Genomic DNA, 21,786 nt, shown 5'->3' with positions numbered 1-21,786 from the left:
CCTCACAAACTGGCTTTACTCCATGTCATGCTGTATGCCGCGGGCGCTCTCCTTCAGGAGGTGCACGTTGCAACTTTCTGTGCTCCCCATAGTTTTACAGTACATATCTCTCATGCTTCCACTACTGGTAGTGGGGTGGCGATCCTCTTACGTGACGATGCAGTCGCTGATGCAGTTGTCTATCTCCCTGATGCCAGAGGTATGGCTCCCACGTTTAGTGGCGTCAGGGTCGCCCATGTCTATGCGTCATCTGGTTCAGGTCGCCTCAGTGAACGTTCCACCTTATTCTCAGATACAGTCACGTCTCTTTTCCTTGGTCTGCAGGATGTATTTATCATGGGAGGGCATTTCAACTCTACCCAGCCACCCAAAGACCAACTGTAGTGGACTGACAAGGCAGCCAGTCCACAGTGACGGGTAACCGAAAGGCACGCGTACACACACGCCGACTGGCGTTAAGTCTGAAACAGGATACGTGATGAAAGCTATAAAGAAAAGAACGGAGCTTCTCGTATACTTAACTTTAATTCATTGTGGTACATTTCTCTTGATAATACAAGTGAGACTCTCTCCAGATATGGTTAATGGCGCCTTGCTAGGTCGTAGCCATGGACTTAGCTGAAGGCTATTCTAACGGTCTCTCGGCAAATGAGAGAAAGGCTTCGTACGTGTAGTCGCTAACAATGTCGTCCGTACAACTGGGGCGAGTGCTAGTCCGTCTCTCTCTAGACCTGCCGTGTGGTGGCGCTCGGTCTACGATCACACAGTGGCGACACGCGGGTCCGACATGTACTAATGGACCGCGGCCGATTTAAAGCTACCACCTAGCAAGTGTGGTGTCTAGCGGTGACACCACACCAACTACTACGTCACTCTCCGTGGGCGGTGCTAGCGACAATTCTTCAGCCTAGTGGATTCTTGGGAGTATGTTCATTGCGAACGTATTTTCAACCGCCTCGACCGTGTTTACATCTCCCGCGATATTGTCAGTTGGATGCAGGCTGCTGAAGTCTGATCCTTTGCGTTTCCTAACCATGATGTATATATCTGCGCCATCAATCTCTGCCGCCAAAGGGTGTGGCACGGCCGTGGACTATGGAAACTGAACACGATCCAGATTACTTCACTCGACTGCCAGCAGCTCATCTAGACCACGTGGGCAGCTTGTCGTCGACGTCGTGATGCCTATCAGACTGCCCTGTCTTGGTGGGTGCTCTCTGAAAAGCCTGCCCTCCGCAAGGCCTTGACTGGTTACAGAAGGGAGGTCGCGGCGTGTCGGCGACGAACTCTGGAATTATATTTCACCATTCTCCGAGAGTGTGGTACGATGCCGTATTCGCCAGAGCACCAGGCGATGGTGAATCGTATCAAGGCACAGCTCACATCCCTCTCTGGCCGTCACCTTGAAGGAGCCATGGTCAGAGCCCGCACTCACGATAGGTTAGTGCAAGAGCGTCCATCTATGTACCATGTCATAGCGGAACGACGCCACCGTCGGTGGAATTTGATTACTGTTCTTACGACCAATGAAGGGCAGCGGTTTGATACCCCAGGGGGTATCGGATCTGCCCACCATGCACATTATGTTATGCTGTACCTTGAACAACGTCACCGCCTTGCCAAAATTACGGCGGTCTCCAGATTCTCCTTTGGCTCGGTTCCAGTGGATGCGCTCTTGGATCTGATTGCTAAAGTGACGGAGAACGAAGTCCATGACGCTATCCAGGCGGATTCTACTAATAGGTCGTCTGGTCCTGATGGCCTACCACTGGAGTTTTATAGGACATGTCGTCCCCTTCTGGCGCCAGTGTGGACGGAAATTTGCCAGGACCTTAAGTCACCTTTGGCACCGATTCCAAACGGTTTCCTTGATGGTTTCCTCATTCCCATCCACAAGCCTCGGGGTACCTCACTGATACGCAATTAGCACCTCTTGACGTTACTCAAGAGCGACACAAAGATCTGTACCCGGCAGTTGGATGCGCAGCTTAAACGGAATGTGGTTTCGCCTTACCAAACTTCTTTGGGAGGTGCCAGTAACATCCGCACTGCCATTATCGGGACATAATCGCTCTTGCTCACGCTCGCCGTATGCCTGGATTTTTGGCAGCTCTTGACTTCAGCCAGCGTTCGATGGGGTCAATCACGACTACCTGGAAGGGGTGCTCCGCAAAATGGGCTACCCTGGTACTACCGTCGACGTCGTGATGAGCCTTCTTCGTGGAGCTACGTCTCGTGTACTCTACAATGGCCGTCTTACTCCGTCCATCTTGATCCGTCGATCAGTGCGTCAAGGCTGCCCGCTCACTGCACTGCTGTATGCTTTCGCCATGGAACTGTTGCTCTGCGACATCGGTCAACGCCTCTGTGGGCTGTTTCCAGGTGACCCCGTATTCAGCTGCACGGCTTATGCAGATGATCTCGTCATCGCTCTTCGTAGCGTTGCTGAGGTCATAGAGTGACTGGCATGGATTACCACCTAGGGCGAAGCTTCTGGTGGCTGCCTTAACGTCCGCAAATCGAGCGCCATGGCTATACGTGCGGGGCTTCCTGTGAACAGTGTTGCTCCTTTGCGTGTAGCTGATACTATCCGATGTTTAGGACTCTATTTCGTAAGTGATCTATGACGAACGATTGCCTTCAACTGTCAACTTCTACTTTCCCAACAACGAGCTGGGCTCTTAGATCACCTTTTACGAGCACTCGGTCTTCTGCAGCGCACAGAATACGTAAATGTATATTTGGCGTCATGTATCCCCCACGTGGCACAGACACTTCCTATTCCGACCTCCGTGACCCGCCGCATGCTAGCGGCATTGCGTTAGTTTGTTTTCCACGGCTTGCTGTTCAAGGTAAGGTACGGAACTCTCACTCTCCCGCGATGCAGGGGCGGTTTAGGTCTGTATCACGTGTCTGACAGGGTGGTAGACCTTTTCATTGACTCTCACAAGACGTTGTGGCGCCGTAGTCCTATGTGTCTTACCAGCGTATTGGTGGAGGCCCTTGCACCACACTCTCTCTCAGCACCAATCCATCTTTTGGAAGTCCCGCCGCCCTTCTTTTAGCTCAGCCACTTTTTACTTGAACTGAGCTACGTCCCTACGGTCATACTGCCGGCGCAACTGACATCCACGAAAGCGATCTATCGTTTCCCCTCAGCAGCACAGGTCATCGAATGTCGTTGAAGGGAAGCTTCCTGACGTCGCCTGGCGTGCCGTTTGGCTGTCGGTGTGCGCTCCTTATCTTGACACCGACGCGCAGTCTGCATGGTACCTTACTAACAATGGGAAGCAAGTATGCCGGTCACTCCTTCACAGAATTCGCCTCGCAGACACCCCGTTGCGTGTCGATTGTGATGTTATGGACACAGGCGGGTACCGCCTGGTGTGCAGATCGACAAGAGGTGTCTGGTTCTTGGTGCGACAGACGTTGTCCCTAGTTACCTGTACGACTCATCAGATACCTACTCAACTGCTTCGTTTCCGGACGCGGAGTACTTCCCGTAAGCGAAGACGAACTTTGTGAAGTGGATTTATGGACACGTAGCACACTACTTGTTTGCAGATGGCGAGAAAAGTATCCTTGATTCTTGGCAGTTCCTTAATGAACGCCATTGTGCAGCTGTCCTAAACCCAAAATACAGACATTTTTTTCTGCAATTTCCTTTACAGTGTCGTCCTTAATCCACCCCAGAGCTGGGATGTTCCTGTCATGAGTAGTTGATCCCAGCCTCTTCCAGACTTATAACCGATATACTCTCTGGACATCGGAATGTTTTCTCCGGTAAAACCATACGTTGATAGTCTCCTTGCGACTACGCATTCCTCCTATTCTCTGTGGTATTAATGTCAAAAAATAAATAAACAAAAATAAAAAAGAAAGAAGAGGAAAATAAATAAATTAACGATGTTAATTTTATCTCTACTCCACGTTTCCTAGGTTCCCGGAGGGTGGGAACGTGACATGCTGGGCAGACTTCGGGTTTCGACCCCTGGACCCCTGCCCACTTTTCCCCCATTCCTCACTTTGTGAGGCGGGAAGGTCCCTCAAAAAAAGCAAAAGAGGATTAGTGTCTTTGATTAGGAACCAAAATGTCCTCGGTCTAGGGTTCAAAACCCGCCTCAGCTTAAATTTTGATTAATAATCAGCACTGGTGGCCGAAGACTTCCGGCATAAGCCATCCTCATGCTGGCAACGTCCTAGTCAAAGAGCGCGGAGGGAGTGGACGTAGGTTCAGGGCACTCTCTTGGCCTAGGGAGAATCAGCTGTGATCAACGGCATGGGGATGCAGAAGGCAATGGAAACCACTTCATTAAAGACAAATAACGTGTGTCCACAAGGCATGTGGCCTCTAACTGAAATAGTGTCATGATGATCTCTCCATTGGCAAGAGATTCTGGAACAGTCCCCAATTCTGATCTCCGGGAGGGGACTGCCAAGATGAAGGTGACCTTGAGAAAAAGACTCAATAACCAGCGAAAGGAAAACTTTCTGTGAGTCGGGGCGTTGGAGCTTGAACGTGGTAGGGAAGCTAGAAAAGCTGAAAAGGGAAATGCAAAGGCTCAACCTAGATACAGTAGACGTCAGTGAAGTGAAATGGAAACAAGACAAGGATTTCTGGTCCGGTGAGTATAGGGTAATATCAATAGCAGCAGAAAATTGTATAACGGGAGTAGGATTCGTTATGAATAGGAAGGTAGGGCAGAACATTCCGTGATAGGGTTGTTCTTATCACAATCGATAGCAAACCAACACCGACAGCGATAGTTCAGGTATGGATACTGACGTCGCAAGCTGAAGATGAAGAGATAGAGAAAGTATATGAGGATACTGAAAGGGTAATACAGTACGTAAAGGGAGACGACAATTTAATAGTCATGGACGTCTGGTATGCGGTTGTAGGAGAAGGAGTAGAAGAAAAGGTTACAGGAGAATAGGGGCTTCGGACAAGAAATGAGAGATGAGAAAGACTGATTGAGTTCTGTAACAAGTTTCAGCAAGTAATAGCGAATACTCTGTTCAAGAATCACAAGAGGAGGAGGTATACTTGGGAAAGGCCGGGTGATACTAGAAGATTACATCATGGTCTGACAGAGATTCCGAAATCAGATACTGCATTGTAAGGCGTACCAAGGAGCCGATATAGACTCAGATCACAGTATAGTAGTGATGAAGAGTAGGCTGAAGTTTGACATTAGTCAGGAAGGATCAATACGCAAACAAGTGGGATACGGAACTACTAAGGAATAACGAGATAGGCTTGAAATTCTCTAAAGCTATGGATACAGCAATAAGTAATATTTCAGCAAGCAGTACGATTGAAGAGGAATGGACATCTCTAAAAAGTGCCATTATAGAAGTTGGAAAGAAAAACATAGGTGCAAAGAAGGTAATTGCGAAGAAACTATGGGTAACAGAAGAAATACTTCAATTGGTAGATGAAAGGAGGAAGTACAAAAATGTTACGGGAAACTCAGGAATACGGAAATACAAGTAGCTGAGGAGTGAAATAAATAGGAAGTGCAGGGAAGCTGAGACGAAATAGCTGCATGAGTAATGTGAAGAAATCGTTCAAGAATTGACTGTCGGAAGGACAGACTCAGCATACAGGAAAGTCAAAACAACCCTCGGTAACGTTAAAAGGAAGAGTGGCAACATTATGAGTGCAACGGGAATTGCATTGCTAAATGCAGAGGAGAGATAGGATAGATGACGAGAATACAGTGAAAGCCTATATGTGGGGGAAGATTTGTTTAATGTGATACAAGAAGAAACAGGAGTCGATATGAAGATAGAGGATCCAATATTAGAATCGAGGACTTAAGATCAAATAAGGGGGAAGGGACGGATAACATTCCATCAGAATTTCTAAAATAAATGGGGGGGGGGGGGGGAGTGGCAACAAAATGTCTTTTCACGTCGGTGTGTAGTATGCATGTGTCTGGTGACGTACCATCTGACTTTCAGAAAAATATCATTCACACAATTCCGAAGACTGCAAGAGCTGACAGATGATTTATAGCACAATCAACTTAAGAGCTCAGAAGTTGCTGACATGAATAATATACAGAAGAATGGAAAAGAAAACGAAGGATGTGCAACACGACGATCAATTTAGCTTTAGGAAAGGTAAAGGCATGAGAGGCAATTCTGAAGTTGCTGCTGATAATGGAAGCAAGACTAAAGAAAAATCAAGACACGATCATAGGATTTGTCGATCTGTATAAAGCGTTCGACAGTGTAAAATGGTTCAAGATGCTCGAAATTCCGAGAAAAACTTAACTTACGCTAAGGACAACACACACATACTAATGCTCCAGGGAGGACTCGAACCTCAGTCGGGGGGAGCCGAACAAACCGTGGCAAGGCGCCTGAGACCGCGCGGCTACACCGCGCGGCCTATAGGGAGAGACGGGTAATATACAATATGGACAGGAGCCAAGAGAGAGTGGAATACCAAGAACGAAGTGTTCGAATTAAAAACGGTGTAAGACAGTGATGTAGTCTTTCGCCCCTACTGTTTAATCTGTACATAGAAGAAGCAATGATGGAAATAAAAAGAAGGTTCAGGATTAGAATTAAAATTCCAGACGAAAGGATATCAGTGATACGGTTCGCTGATGACATTGCTATCCTGAGTGGAAGTGAAGAAGAATACGTGATCTGCTGAATGGAATGAAAAATCTAATGAGTATACAATACGGACTGAGAGCAAATCGAAAAAAGACGAAAGTAATGAGAAGTAGCAGAAATGAGAACAGCGAGAAACTTAACATCAGGATTGATGGTCACGAAGTAGATGAAGTTAAGGAATTCTGCTACCTAGGCAGCAAAATAACACATAACGGATGGAGCAAGGAGGACATCAAAAGCAAACTAATACTGGCAAAAAGGGCATTCCTGGCCAAGAGAAGTCTCTTTGTATCAAACATAGGCCTTAATTTGAGAAAGAAATTTCTGGGAATGTACGTCTGGAGTACAGAAGTGTATGGTAGGAAAACATGGACTGTGGGAAAACCGTCAGAGAAGAGAATCAAAGCATTTGAGATGTGGGGATACAGACGAATGTTGAAAATTAGTTGGACTGATTAGGTCAGGAGATTCTGCGCGGAATCGGAGTGGAAAACACTGACAAGAAGAAGGGACAGAGTGATAGGACATCTGTTAAGACATGAGGTATTGACTTTCATGGTACTAGAGGGAGCCGTAGAGGGCAAAAACTGTAGAAGAAGACAGAGATCGGAATACATTCAGCAAATAATTGAGGATGTAGGTTGCAAGTGTTTCTCTGAAATGAAGAAGTTGGCACAGGAGAGTAATTCGTGGAGGCCCGCATCAAACAATTCAGAAGACTGATACCTCAAAAATTAAAAAAAAGTTGTTCAAATTACTCTGAGCACTATGGGACTTAACATCTGAGGTCATCAGTCCTCTAGAACTTAGAACTACTTAAACCTGACTAACCTAAGGACATCACACACATCCATACCCGAGGCAGGATTCGAAACTGCGACCATAGCAGTCGCGCGGCTCCGGACTGAAGCGCCTAGAACCACTCGGCCACCCCGCAAAAATTAAAAAAAAATAATGGAAATGATGGCATGCAGATCATGAGTCCTGCTGGATCGATGGCAGACAGCCCAAGAAACTATTTTGCTGGTTTCCGTGACATAAAAAAATTCCGAGAAATCGACGTAATGTTATAAAACATGAAGGTACAACATGAATGAATATAGCTGAAGGAGAAGCATACAGCATGGAGAATTCAAGAAGTGGATTCCAAGTGTGTGACGATGCTAGTTCAAATGGCTCGGAGCACTATGGGACTCAACTTCTGCGGTCATTAGTCCCCTAGAACTTAAAACTAGTTAAACCTAACTAACCTAAGGACATCACACACATCCATGCCCAAGGCAGGATTCGAACCTGCAACCATAGCGGTCGCGCGGTTCCAGACTGAAGCGCCTAGAGCCGCTCGGCCACTTCGGCCGGCGACGATGCTAGTGATGATTATAGCGATGACGACGACGATGATGATGAGGACGACGGTGATATCCTTTCAGTAATGCTCCTTTATACTTCTTGCCGGCTTTGCATAAATAACAGCCGATAAATTTGTATTTACAGTTAAACGACGTAGTTCTACTGACGCCTTTCCATGCATGATAACCATGATTTGTAGGTAAATTACTTCCAATACTTTAACTTAATTACTATATATTAAACTAAGTAGTTGCTTGTGTGAGACCTTAACAGTGGCAGCTTGGAATGTATTTGCCGTTGAATTTAAATGTAATCTTTCAAACGCTACGAGCTATTGATTAGTAGCATTATCTCTCCAATTAATCACATAATATAAACAAAAAAATTATGCGCTAAACAAGTGAAAGGCTGCCAGAAGACTATTGAATGTTAATGAGTGCTAAGTATCACGAAGGCAATTAAAAATGAGATGTCGTGTGTGGTATGGAAAAGAACATACTATTGCTAATTTAATTTTGTTGAAAACTAGTGACATGCAGAAGGTAAACAATGATCGTCATTGGTATGCGACAAAGAAGGGCCAGTTCCAACCTCCTTCTGGGACAACTGCATGTACCGTTAATTCTGGCTGATGGTCCGTTTTAGGGTGGCAGAAATTTAGAAACTGAGGTATTAACAATGACGTGGTCTCTCACAACGCTAAACCTTGTGCACCCCCACACTCCGCCGCCCTACTTCCCTACTCAGTTGCGGTTTTTGCGCTTCCCAAGTAACTCATTAATGATTCCCCCAGCCTCTTGTCGCCAAATTGATTGTTAGTCGGTTACATTAATTTATGTTTGTCACACTGTGTTTGACAGTGCTGTTTTTAAGGCAGGATTCTGGTTCCCACATGGCTTCGTGTACTGCGAGGAAATGGGTTAAAAATCTCCATCAGGCAATTATCAGAATGGTTGATACCGGAAGAGGTCCAATGATTCCCTATCCAACTTACCTAGGGATATGTACACTGAAGTGCAAGCTTAAGAACGACAGTAACTTCTTATACATAGCTCGATAAAACATAGAAAGAACTGCTACAACATAGTACAGAAGGTAACAAAGGAATAAACAATGAGACGAACAGAAATAACACTTTTATTCAAAAGACAATAATTAAATTGAACCCACCGAGATTTTTGATTGTCCTCTGGACAGTAGGGACTTGGTTCTTGATAAATTGTGATCACGACGGACGGCAATGCTTGCTCTGCAACGGGCTCCCTTGCTGGCCACAAGGTTAGCAAGGAGTTCTTGTGGTAGTGAGTTCCATTTCTCCACCAGTGCAGTTGACGACTTTTGAGTGGTCGCTCGTGCAATACGTCTTCCCAACGCATCCCACACTTGCTCGACGGGATCTAAGTCGGGGATGGGGCAGGTCTGTCTATCCACTGTTACCCTCTTGTTTCAGGAACTACTCCACTTGCGCAGTTCAGTGTGGTCGCGCACTCTCGTCGATAAAAATGAAGTCGGGGCCGAAAGCACCCCTGAAGAGACGGACTTGGAGAAGGAGTACAGTGCGACGGTAACGTTGACGGTGTTTGCTGTTTGGGCACCAAAGAAACTGATGATGGCCGAAGTAGAGAGGATATGAAATATAGACTGGCAATGATAAGAAAGGCGTTTCTGAAGGAGAGAATTTTGTTAACTTCGAATATAGATTTAAGTACTACAAAATCTTTTCCAGAGCTTTTTGTCTGGAGTGTATCCTTGCATGGAAATGAAATATGGACGATGTTGCTGTTGTTGTTGTGGTCTTCAGTCCTGAGACTGGTTTGGTGCAGCTCTCCATGCTACTCTATCCTGTGCAAGCTTCTTCATCTCCCAGTACCTACTGCAGCCTACATCCTTCTGCATCTGCTTAGTGTATTCATCTCTTGGTCTCCCTCTACGATTTTTACCCTCCACGCTGCCCTCCAGTACTAAATTGGTGATCCCTTGACGCCTCAGAAATGGACGATAAACTGTTTAGAAAATAGGGAACGGAGGCTTTTGAAATGTGATGCTACAGAAGACTGCTGAAAATTACACAGATAGATTGGTAACTAATGAGGAGATACTGAATGGAACTGGGGGGAGAAGAAATTTGCGGCATAACTTGAAGAAGGGAAGACAGCAAGGAATCAGAATTTAGTGTTGAAGGGATGTCTGAGGGGGAGTGGAGTAAAATCGTAGACGGAGACAGAGAGATGAAAACAGTCAGCAGATTAAGAAAGCTGTAAGTTGCACTGTTATTCACAGATTGGCTCAAATGGCTCTAAGCACTATGGGAGTTAACATATGAGGTAAAACTACTTAAACCTAACCAACATAAGGATGTCACACACATCCATGCCCGAGGGAGGATTCGAACCTGCGACCGTAGCAGCAGCGCGGTTCCGGACTAAAACGCCTAGAACCGCTCGGCCACAACGGCCGGCTGTTATTTACAGATGAAGAGGCTTGCACAGGATATAGTAGCACGAACAGCTGCGTCAACTTTGTCTTCAGTCTGAAGACTACAACAACAATCATTTACATTACATCCGATGGTGTGTGCGAGTAAAAAATTATACTGACATCCGACCATGTCTCCTGGTTGCTTCGCGTTTGTTGTCAGGCAGTGTATACGAGCAGCTTCGTTAAACAATTACATAGTGACACCTGTAATTTCCGCTAGTTTTTACGACTGAACTAGTGAAATGAAGGAGCCACTTCACTGCAATAGCGCCGAGAGGTTCGTTGCTATTGCAACAGCTGGTGTACCGGGGTCAAATCCCCGTCTGGCCATCCAGGTTTAGGTTTTCCGCGGTGCCCCAAAGTCGCTTAAGCCCAACGTCTGGATGGTTCCTCTGAAAAAGACACGGACATGGAGGATTTAGTTTCCCATCCTTCCAATTCTGATTTTGCGCACAGTGGCTAATGAGCGACGCAACGTCGAAGCCTAAACTTCCTCTTGTTGGTTGCAATACGACTGAATGCGGAACACCGACCCCTCCGTGTCTCTCCCACCCTCACGGCCCACCACTTGCCTGCTTGCCACCAAGGGTGCCAGCCACCGCCACCGCCCCCACCGACAGGTATTGATCAAGGCCGCCCTCGGCTACTTGCCTGCCTGCCCCAAATTCTCACCAGCGGCGTACAGCACGCCGTCTTCTGCGTCACCTGCAACGGCAGACATCTGCCCGTTAACAGAGTAAGCAATTCTGCCATTATTTGCCGGCCTCAACACCTTCTCAGGATCGATTCTCTTTCCCGAATACCTGTCCTTGCAGCGAAACAACCCGACGTGATGTAAGTACACAAGGAATCGGACCGTATACGACCGTGCGCAGTACCAATGTGTTCTAAAAGGCCGCGCGCGAAAATGTGTTTTTTCAGGCGATCGTATCTCGGGTCCTATTCCACATAGAGGTGTGGAGTCTAGTGTTTTTTAAAGCCCTTGACCTAACGATCGTCTGTATACCTACCGGGCACACGGGCATACTGTAGCTATCCTGCAGTAAAGTGTCAAAATTTAAACACTACAGATTTCTCCCAGCCTCTCAGGAAATTGAGCAAATCGGTTAGTTCTTTTGCAGTACGTGTGGCCTAGGGTGGAACTTAGGTGGCTTATACACTGACGTGACAGAAGTCATACGATAGCGATACGCAAGTATACAGATAGCGGTAGTGTCACCTACACAAGGTGTAAAAGGGCAGTGCATTGACGGGGCTGTCATTTGCTCACATGTGATTCATGTGAAAACGTTTCCGACGTGATTGTGGATGCAGAACGTTAACTAACAGACATTCAACACAGAATGGTAGTTGGAGCTAGACGTATGAGTTATTCCATTTCGGAAATCGTTGTTGTTGTGGTCTTCAGTCCAGACACTGGTTTCATGCTACTCTATCCTGTGCAAGCTTCTTCATCTCCGAGTAACTACTGCAACGTACATCCTTCTAAATCTGCTTAGCGTATTCATCTCTTGGGCTACCTCTACGATTTTTATCCTCCATGATTCCCTCCAGTACTAAATTGGTGATTCCTTGGTGGCTCAGAACGTGTCCTACCATTCTGTCCCTTCTTTTAGTCAGGTTGTACCACAATTTCCTCTTCTCCCCGATTTTAGTAAGTACCTCCTCATTACTTACGTGATCTACCCATCTAATCTTCAGCATTCTTCTGTAGCACCACATTTCGAGAGCTTATATTCTCTTCTTGTCTATACTGCTTATCGTCCAGTTTTCAGTTCTATACATGGCTACACTCCACGCGAATACTTTCAGAAAAGACTTCCTGACACTTGAATCTATACTCGATGTTAACAAATTTCTCTTCTTCAGAAACGCTATCCCTGCCATAGCCAGCCTACATTTTATATCCTCTCTACTTCGACCATCAGTTATTCTGCATAACTCATCTATTACCTTATTTCTTAATCTAATTCTCTCAGCATCACTTGACTTCATTCGACCACGTTCCATTATCCTCGTTTTGCTTTTATTGATGTTCATCTTATATCCTCCTTTCAAGACATTGTCCATTCCGGTAAACTGCTCTCCCAGATTCTTTGCTGTCTGTGACTGAATTACAATGTCATCGGCAAACCTCAACGTTTTTATTTCTTCTCCATGGATTTTAATTCCTACTCAAAATTTTTCTTTTGTTTCCTTTACTGGTTGCTTAATATACAGATTGAATAACATCAGAGGTAGGCTACAATCCTGTCTCACTTCCTTCTCAACCATTGCTTCCCTTTAGTGTCCCTCGACTCTTATAACCTTCTGGTTTCTGTACAAATTGTAAATAGCCTTTCACTCCGTCTATTTTACCCCTGACACCTTCAGAATTTTAAAGAGAGTATTCCAGACAAATTTGTCAGAAGCTAGAAGCGAAGGTTTGCCCTTCCTTAATTTATCTTCTAAGATAAATCGTAGGGTCAGTATTGCCTCACGTGTTCCAACATTTCTACGGAATCCAAACTGATCTTCCCCGAGGTCGGCTTCTACCAGTTTCTCCATTCACCTGTAAAGAATTCGTGTTAGTATTTTGCAGCCATGACTTATGAAACTGATAGTTCGGTAATTTTCACACCTGTCGACACCTGCTTTCTTTGGGATTGGAATTATTATATCCTACTTGAAGTCTGGGGGTATTTCGCCTGTCTCATACATCTTGCTAACCAGGTGGTAGAGTTTTGTCGTGACTAGCTATCCAAAGGCTATCAGTAGATCTAATGGAATTCTGTCTATTCCTGAGGAGTTTTTTTGACTTAGGTCTTTCAGTGCTCTGTCAAATTCTTCACGCAGTGTCATATCTCCCATCTCATCTTCATGTACGTCCTCTTCCATTTCCATAATCGGAAATCGTTATCGAACTAAATATTCCGAGACCAATAGTGTCAAGAGTGTGCCGAGAACACCAAATTTCGCTCATTACCTCTCAGCATGGCCAACACAGTGGCCGACAGCCTTCAGTTAAGGACCGAGAGGAGCGGAGTGTGCGAGGAGTTGTCAGTGCTAACAGACAAAAAACACTGCGTGAGATAACCTCAAAAATCAATATGGGGCGTACGACGAACGTATCTGTTAGGGCAGTGCGGTGAAATTTGGCGTTAATGGGCTATGGCTGCAGAAGAACGACGCGAGTGCCTTTGCCAACAGGACGACATCGGAGGCCGTGCCTGTCCTCAGCTCGTGACCATATCGGTTGGGCCCTAGACGATTGGAAAATCGTGGGCTGTTAGATGAGTTCCGATTTCAGTTGGTAAGCGCTGTTGGTAGTGTTTGAGCATGTCACAGACACCACAAAACCATGGACCCAAGTTGTCAACTAGGCACTGTGCAAGTGGGTGGTGGTTCCATAATGGTGTGGGCTGTGTTAACTGGGAATGGACTTGGTCCTCTGGTCAGTCTGAACGGATCATTGACTGAAAATGGTTATGTTCGGCTACCTGGAGATCATTTTCAGTCATTCATGGTTCCCAAACAACGATTGAATTTTTATGGGCGACAGAACGCCATGTCACCGAATCACAATTGTTTGCTGTTGGTTTGAAGAACATTGTAGGCAGTTGGATACTTCGCCATCCAGATCGCCCATGAATCCCCTAGAATATTTAAGGTCAGTTCGTGCACAAAATCCTGCACCAGCAACACTTTTGCAATTATGGACGGCTATAGAGACAACGCTGCTCATCATTTCCGTAGGGGACTTCAAACGACTTGTTGAGTTTATACCATGTCGAGTTGCTGCACTACGCAGGCAAAAGGTCGGGCACGATATTACGAAGTAGTCCATGAGTTTTGTCACCTCACTGTAAAAGCACCATTTATTCGTTGGTGGTTCCTGGGAAAACCCCGAAAAACCATCATTTTTTTGGGTACGAATGGTAGCGGTTGTGTATTCGGCTGTATTTTTATTCATGGCATATAGTAGAAAGTTTTGCTGTATGTTCTTCAGTAGATATTCTCGTGGAACCTTAAAACATTTTTCGACCATTATCCGTTACCGACATCCAGAGGTTCAAATTTATCGTATATTTGCACGAAAAATATGGCAGTAACACCCTGTACGAGGCGTAAATGTGGTTTTACTGACGTAGTGAACTCATGGCAAAGGTCCTAGGGTTATCCTAAGGGTTCTGAGCTCACCAAACTATGTTTTTAATCAGCGTTTTTTCACCGAGAAAACTTTATGAATCGCATTCTGTGTAGAACGGAAAAGTCATACTTCTACAAATACGTTCAAAGTGGTACTTCAGTGACAAAAAGGGTCTTAACACGTTTGAAAAGAACTAAGCTGACTGCACAAAATCGTGTGACACTGGGAAGACTGCAAATTCGGTAAAATATTTCTAATGTATTCTTATTCTTTTGAGATACTAGTCACAAGCTGCGTGTTTTTGATTAATTACGCTCGATGAGTAAAGGATGCATAAAAATGTAAAACAGACAATATTGTGTTAACATTATGTTATTCGTAATTATTTTATTGTTGATATTTGTCTAAGAATATAAATATCTCTAAGTATATAAATAAACTGTCAAAAATTTACTCACCTATAGAATTTCTTATATATAGACAACATAATTTGCTGTAGCAGGAAAAAGGAAGGAACGAGGAGAAAAGTGCTCCTGTCTGAGCTCAAAGCCGGCAAATACGATCCTCTTTAAAAGTTTCTTAACAGAAAAGTTGGAAAGTAGCAGCCTCAATCCTATTTCCTCCATCCTTATCAAAAATTTTGACGTGAGAACATATTCGCTGTTATTGGCTGTAAGAGAACTGAGCGAGGTGGTGCGGTGGTTAGCACACTGGACTCGCATTCGGGAGGACGACGGTTCAATCCAGCGTCCGGCCATCCTGATTTATATTTTCCATTATTTGAAATGATAATTAAATGGACACTCTAGCTGCAAACAGGCGTTGATGTACTTCATTGGGGACATGTTGAAAATGTGTGCCCCCGACCGGGACTCGAACCCGGGATCTCCTGCTTACATGGCAGACGCTCTACCCATCTGAGCCACCGCGGGCACAGAGGATAGTGCGTCTGCAGGGACTTATCCGTTGCACACTCCCCGTGAGATCCACATTCCCAACATGTCCACACCACTGCATTCGTTGTGCGCCTAATAGATGTTTGCCCATCGTACTCATTACTCGTGGCAGAATAATCTACCAAGTACCGTACGAGTTCGGGCATAGCGTGTGCGTTCGCACAAGAAGGTCAATGGCCGGGAAGCCATATACTCGTGGCAGATTAATCTACCAAGTCCCGTACGAGTTCGGGCATAGCGTGTGCGTTCGCACAAGAAGGTCAATGGCCGGGAAGCCATATTTTAACTATATATGACGGTAGTATCTGTTCTAGAAAGAACAGTTACCGTGGATGACCATGCAGCTTTCCTAGAAATGAAATGATAATTAAATAGACACCCTAGCTGCAAACAGGCGTTGATGTACTTCATTGGGGACATATTAGGCGCACTACGAATGTAGTGGTGTCGACATGTTGAGAATGTGGACCTCACGGGGAGCGTGCAAGGGATAAGTCCCTGCAGACGTACTATCCTCTGTGCCCGCGGTGGCTCAGATGGATAGAGCGTCTGCCATGTAAGTAGGAGATCCCGGGTTCCAGTCCCGGTCGGGGCACACATTTTCAACATGTCCCCACGAAGTACATCAACGCCTGTTTGCAGCTAGGGTGTCCATTTAATTATCATTTCATTTCTAGCAAAGCTGCATGGTCATCCACGGTAACTGTTCTTTCGGGAACAGATATTACCGTCATATATAGTTTCCATTATTTCCCTAAATCGCTTCAGGAAAATGTCGGGATGGTTCCTTTGAAAGGGCACGACCGACTTCCTTTCCCGTCCTTCCCCAATCCGATGACCTCGCTGTTTGTTCCCCTCCCCCAAACAACCCAATCCAGACCTGTAAGGGAGTAGCAGAGAGGCAATGATGGTGGGAGAGAGAAGAGACAATGCCAGTGGGAGAGAAAGACAGGGGAGACAGTGACAGTGGGAGAGAGAAAGTCGCAGTGACAGAAAGAGGTGGGTGAACATAATAGCCAAAGAGAGGGCAGATGTTGATGGTCAGTGAGAAATAGTGGCAGAAAAAAAGAAAGAGAGATTGGGAGATACAGAAGAAGTTACACCAAAAGAGAGAGGAGACAGTGTGAATGAAAAATGCAGATGGGTAGCATCCATACATTGAATTGACTTCGAGAAGGGGGGGGGGGGGAGGGGGTGTCTGAAACATTCCAGACTGGTACACGTCATAACATAGGTATAGGGGAGGGCGCTTTTTGGACCGAAGTTTTTAGACTGGTGGGTATGGGAAAACCCTCCCTCCGCTCAGAATTTCTGCCGAGGGAGGTGTAATTTAGAAAGGAATTTGTGCGGTGTGGCCGCGCGGTTAGAGCCGCCGTGTCACGAATTGCGCTGCTCGACCCGCCGGAGGTTCGAGTTCTCCCTCGGTCATGGGTGTGTGTGTTGTTCTTAGCGTAAGTTAGTTTAAGTGGTTGTAAGTCTAGGGCCTATGACTTTAGCAGTTCGGTCCCTTAGAAATTCCTACACATTTGAACATTTTTTTTTGAACTGAGAAAGGAGACAGTAGCAATAAGATGTACTGTAAACCAATGGGAGAAAAAGGATAGAGTGGCAGAGATGCATATATAGACATGCCGGTGAGAAGGAGACCCAGAGTGTGAAGGCTTGAGTTCAAAGTGAGACAGGACAAAAGAGTTTGGAATATTCTGTGTTAAAAGAGTACGGACGCCAAAATGTTTCGTGTGGAAGGTGGAATGAAGAGTAAAAGAGTTTAGTATGTTCTGTGTTAAAAGAGTACGGACGCCAAAATGTTTGGTGTGGAAGGTGGAATGAAGGGTAAAAGGGTTTAGTATGTTCTGTGTTAAAAGTTTACGCATGCCAAAATGTTTGGAGTGGAAGGTGGAATGAGGACTGACGCTGCTGGTTCCCCACTTTTCTTTCAGACTGTTTTAGAGACGATCATATTCGCTTTCGTTGTGCTTCGAAAGGTGGATTTTTCCGTCTGTTGAGTTCATATATATTTAGGTATTCCAGGTATTACGCTGTGAACGAATGAATTTCTGGGAGAAACGTAACGATTCTTCTCTATCGGCCGAGAACGTCTTCAAGCGGTGTTGTGAATCCTAAGACGGTCCTTCGCACACCCTGACACGTTACAAACTGAAATTGAATTTTTTTTCCGTGTTCCCTAGCACATAAGCATGACGTCACATGTTTCCAAATACGAGCGCAATCAGCCGTTGGGGCTGCTGTCTCCCGCTATTGCCATCACCTCATGGTGGGGAACTGGTACAAATATTTGCCAGCACTAGACCTATATTTTATTCGGTTTCGCACCTTTCTCCTTCTGGTTAAAATTATTATCGCTTTTAGCAATCACTATAAAATTGAGGATCTGTTAGACTACAAAACGTAAAGGTAACAGAGAGGCAGTTCTGACGTTGCCGATGATAAAGGAAGCAAGACTGAACAAAAATCAAGACACGTGTCTTGACCTGGAAAAAGCGTTCGACAATGTAAAACGGTGCAAGATGTTTGAAATTCTGTGGCGTAAATCATGGCGATAAACTGGTAATATATTATATGTACAAGGGCCAAGAGAGAAAAGTAAGACTGGAAGACCAACAAGCAAGTGCACGGTTTAGAAATGGTGCAAGACAGAGATGTAGTCTTTCACGCCTACTGTTCAGTCTGTACGCAGAAGAAGCAATGGCGAAAATAAAAGAAAAGTTCAAGGGTCGGATTAAAATTCAAGGTGAAAGGATATTAATGATAAGATTCATTGACGACAATGGCATGAACAGCCCAATGAGTACAGAATATGGACTGAGATTAAATCGACAAAAGATGAAAGTGATGGGAAGTAGCAGAAACGAGAACAGTGAGATACTTAATATCAGAATTGGTGATCACAAACGAAGTTAAGGAGTTGTGCTACCTAGGCAGCAAAATAACCAATGACGGATTGAGCAAGGAGGACATAAGAGGCACTGGCAAATAGGGCATTCCTGTGCAAGATAAATCTGCTAGTATCAAATGTAGGCCTTAATTTGAGGAAGAAATTTCTGACAGTATGTGTTTGGTGCACAACGTTTTATCATAGTGAACCATGGACAGTGAGAAAAGCGAAATGGAAGAGACTCGAAGCATTTGTGATTTGGTGCTACGGAAGAGAGTTGAAAATTAGATGGGCCAATAAGGTAAGGGATGAGGAGCTTCTCCTCAGGATTGGCGAAAAGAGGAATGTATGGAAAACATTGACAAGAAGAAGGGATACGATGATAATAAATCTCTAAAGACATCAGGCATGGTACTAGAGGGTGCTGTAGGGGGTAAAAACTGCAGAGGTAGACAGAGAGTGAAATACTTCCAGCAAATAATTGAGGACGTAGGGTGGATGCTCTCAGAGATGAAGTGGTAGTCACCGGACAGGAATTCATGGCTCGCTGCATTAAACCAGTCAGAAGACGTGACACAAAATAAATAAATAAAATACAAAATAAAAAATGCTATTTTGAGGGATGTGAAAAAAGTGTTCATTGTCGTAATGCGAAGTCGGAGTGATTTATCTGACGTCCAAAAGGGTATGATCATTGGCTTTCGGGCCATTTCCGAAATGGGTACGTTTATAAACTGTTCGCGTGTCACCGTGGTTAAAGTGTACCATGCATGACAAAATGGTGCTGTCCAAAACCGGTGCCGAAGCAACTGAGGTGCACCACTGGCCATAGATGGCTATGGTGAACGGTGTCTGCGGAGATTTGTGTGGGTGAATATATGTGCAACTGTCCAGCAACTGACCACCCAGGTGAACCAAGGAGCTACCAACAGTGTCTCCTCAATGACCGCTTGGCGAACATCACTGCATATGAGCCTCCGCAGCAGGCACCTTGTTAATGCATCCATGCTGACTGCTGTTCAGCGGCGACGAAGGCTGGATTTTGCACCCCAATACTGCAACTGGACGTCCACTGAGTGGCAACAGGTGGCCTTTTCAGATGAATCACGTTTTATACGCCATCGGACATTTGGCCGTTATCGTATGTGGTCCTGCAACAACCATCAGAGGAGTCCCTGCCAGGGGGGAGAGCCTTATGGTCTGGGGATTGTTTGCGTGGCATTCCCTGGATTAAGTCATCAGATGGAAAGACAAAATGGATCAACCCAACTATGCATATATCCATGAGGATCTTATCGACACCTACAGGCAGTCTGTTTTTTCCTCAGTATGGTGACATCTACCAGCAGGACTCTGCAATGTGTTGTGCAGCTCACAGTGTATGAGTTTGCTCTGAAGAGCATCAGGATGGTTACCCTTTTCCCCAGTGATGGAATAAAACGGTTCTGGGCCGTTTTGTTAGTTGTCAATCTGTTGTTATGCTAATTGATTTATGACTTACACAGGGCTGATTAATGACTCCTGGGGTAATCAATCCTTCTGAGAAACACCCACTCTTCTGTCATCTCCTTCCCTATCCCTCTGGTGAAAGGGACACTTGTTTGTCATCCCTCCTAAGTTCAGGCCGTGTCATGGATTGCGCAGTCCCTCCCGCCAGGTTCGAGTCCTCCCTTGGACATGGATGTGTGTTATTCTTAGCGTAAGTTAGTTTAAGTTACTTTAAATAGTGTGTAAGTCTAGGGACCGATGAACCTCAGCAGTTTGGTCCCTCAGGAATTCACACAGATTTGAACATTTCCCCAGTTCAGAGCCACTTTTCCTCCTCCTTTGAAATTCCCCTGCTGTCTCCTCTGCTCTACCACTACCATTCCCCTCCACCACTTCCTCTCTCCTCTAACACATGTCAACTGGTGGGAAAAAGGCACAATGTGTTCTGAGCTGTTGGTGTGGAAGGATCTCACAATATGGAATTCAAATCAATGGCAATAATGTATTGCGTTATATTTTTTATTTAATCAGTTTGCAGGAGACGAGACTCCTCCCTTTCCGTCCGCCACTTGGAAATTGGAATGAATAAGTGCCAGTATGATCTCATGACATCAAATCAGCGTCAATAATATATTGTGAATTCAATTTTCATATTCAAAAAAATGGTTCAAATGGCTCTGAGCACTATGGGACTCAACATCTTAGGTCATAAGTCCCCTAGAACTTAGAACTACTTAAACCTAACTAACCTAAGGACATCACACACACCCATGCCCGAGGCAGGATTCGAACCTGCGACCGTAGCAGTCCCGCGGTTCCAGACTGCAGCGCCAGAACCGCTAGACAACCGCGGCCGGCATTTCATATTCTTTATTTAATTTGTTCACAGGAGACAGGGCTCCCCCACTTGGATAGACCTCACGTCTGCACTCCCTGTCCCCATTCCCATGACATAATAACTGAAATCACTGACCAATAGAATGAAGTGTGGTATATTAGCCGCCGTTTTGGGTAGACCGCGCGTGTCTGTTGTCCGGGCGCCGTCACTGAGATCAAAAACCGCCCTATTTCCTAACTACAGATCAAGATACTAAAAAACACCGATCGCTGGCCAGATGTAGGCCTTCTTTGATCTCGTGAACCCAAACAAAACATCAGTTGGTAGCATTCATTTGATGGGAAATTACAGACTCGCTTCCTCTCTCTGTCTCTCTCAAGTGGGTACTCTCTGTTAATGCGGACACATACATGAACCAACGTGTCCGAACATGGAGACAGATATTTTCATCTCTCCTCAGAATACTGTGTTCCTATTGGCTAATGCGGGGGACAAAGGGAGAGCTAGGGCAACTGCGATATCAAAAATTGCGGGAAATAGTCCATTTAAAGTACCCTGTTAAACTAACTGTTTAAAAATTTACAGGAGTCAAATAGATTGTTTAAAACGCTCACATACAATGATTATTGTTCGTAATAAAACAGATTTTCAAAGTTTATCAATCATACACAGACATTTTGCAAATCAAATTATTAAATTTCTGTGACAAATAGATCGTAGCGCTAATAATATCCGAGATATTGTGTGAACCGATGTTCGAGAACACAAGCACCCTCCTCCACCGAAACATTTCCACCTTGCACTAAACAGATTTGGCTTGGCCGCACCGGCCAGAAGAGGACTACTAACGTCCACACACTCCAGCCTCACCGGCACTTGCGCGCACATCTCCAGCTATACTATGCGCTCAGTGGCTGGAGAGGCTATCACTGTGACCACCAAGCAGTCAACTGATCATTTTACAAGGTGGAATAATCGTCCAGCGCAAACACTCGCCATACTGAATCTTCTCATAAGT

This window comes from Schistocerca nitens, chromosome 2, assembly GCF_023898315.1.
Source record: "Schistocerca nitens isolate TAMUIC-IGC-003100 chromosome 2, iqSchNite1.1, whole genome shotgun sequence".
Taxonomy (NCBI): Eukaryota; Metazoa; Arthropoda; class Insecta; order Orthoptera; family Acrididae; genus Schistocerca; species Schistocerca nitens.
The sequence above is the reverse complement of the archived record's forward strand: the minus strand, read 5'-3'. Positions refer to the sequence as shown.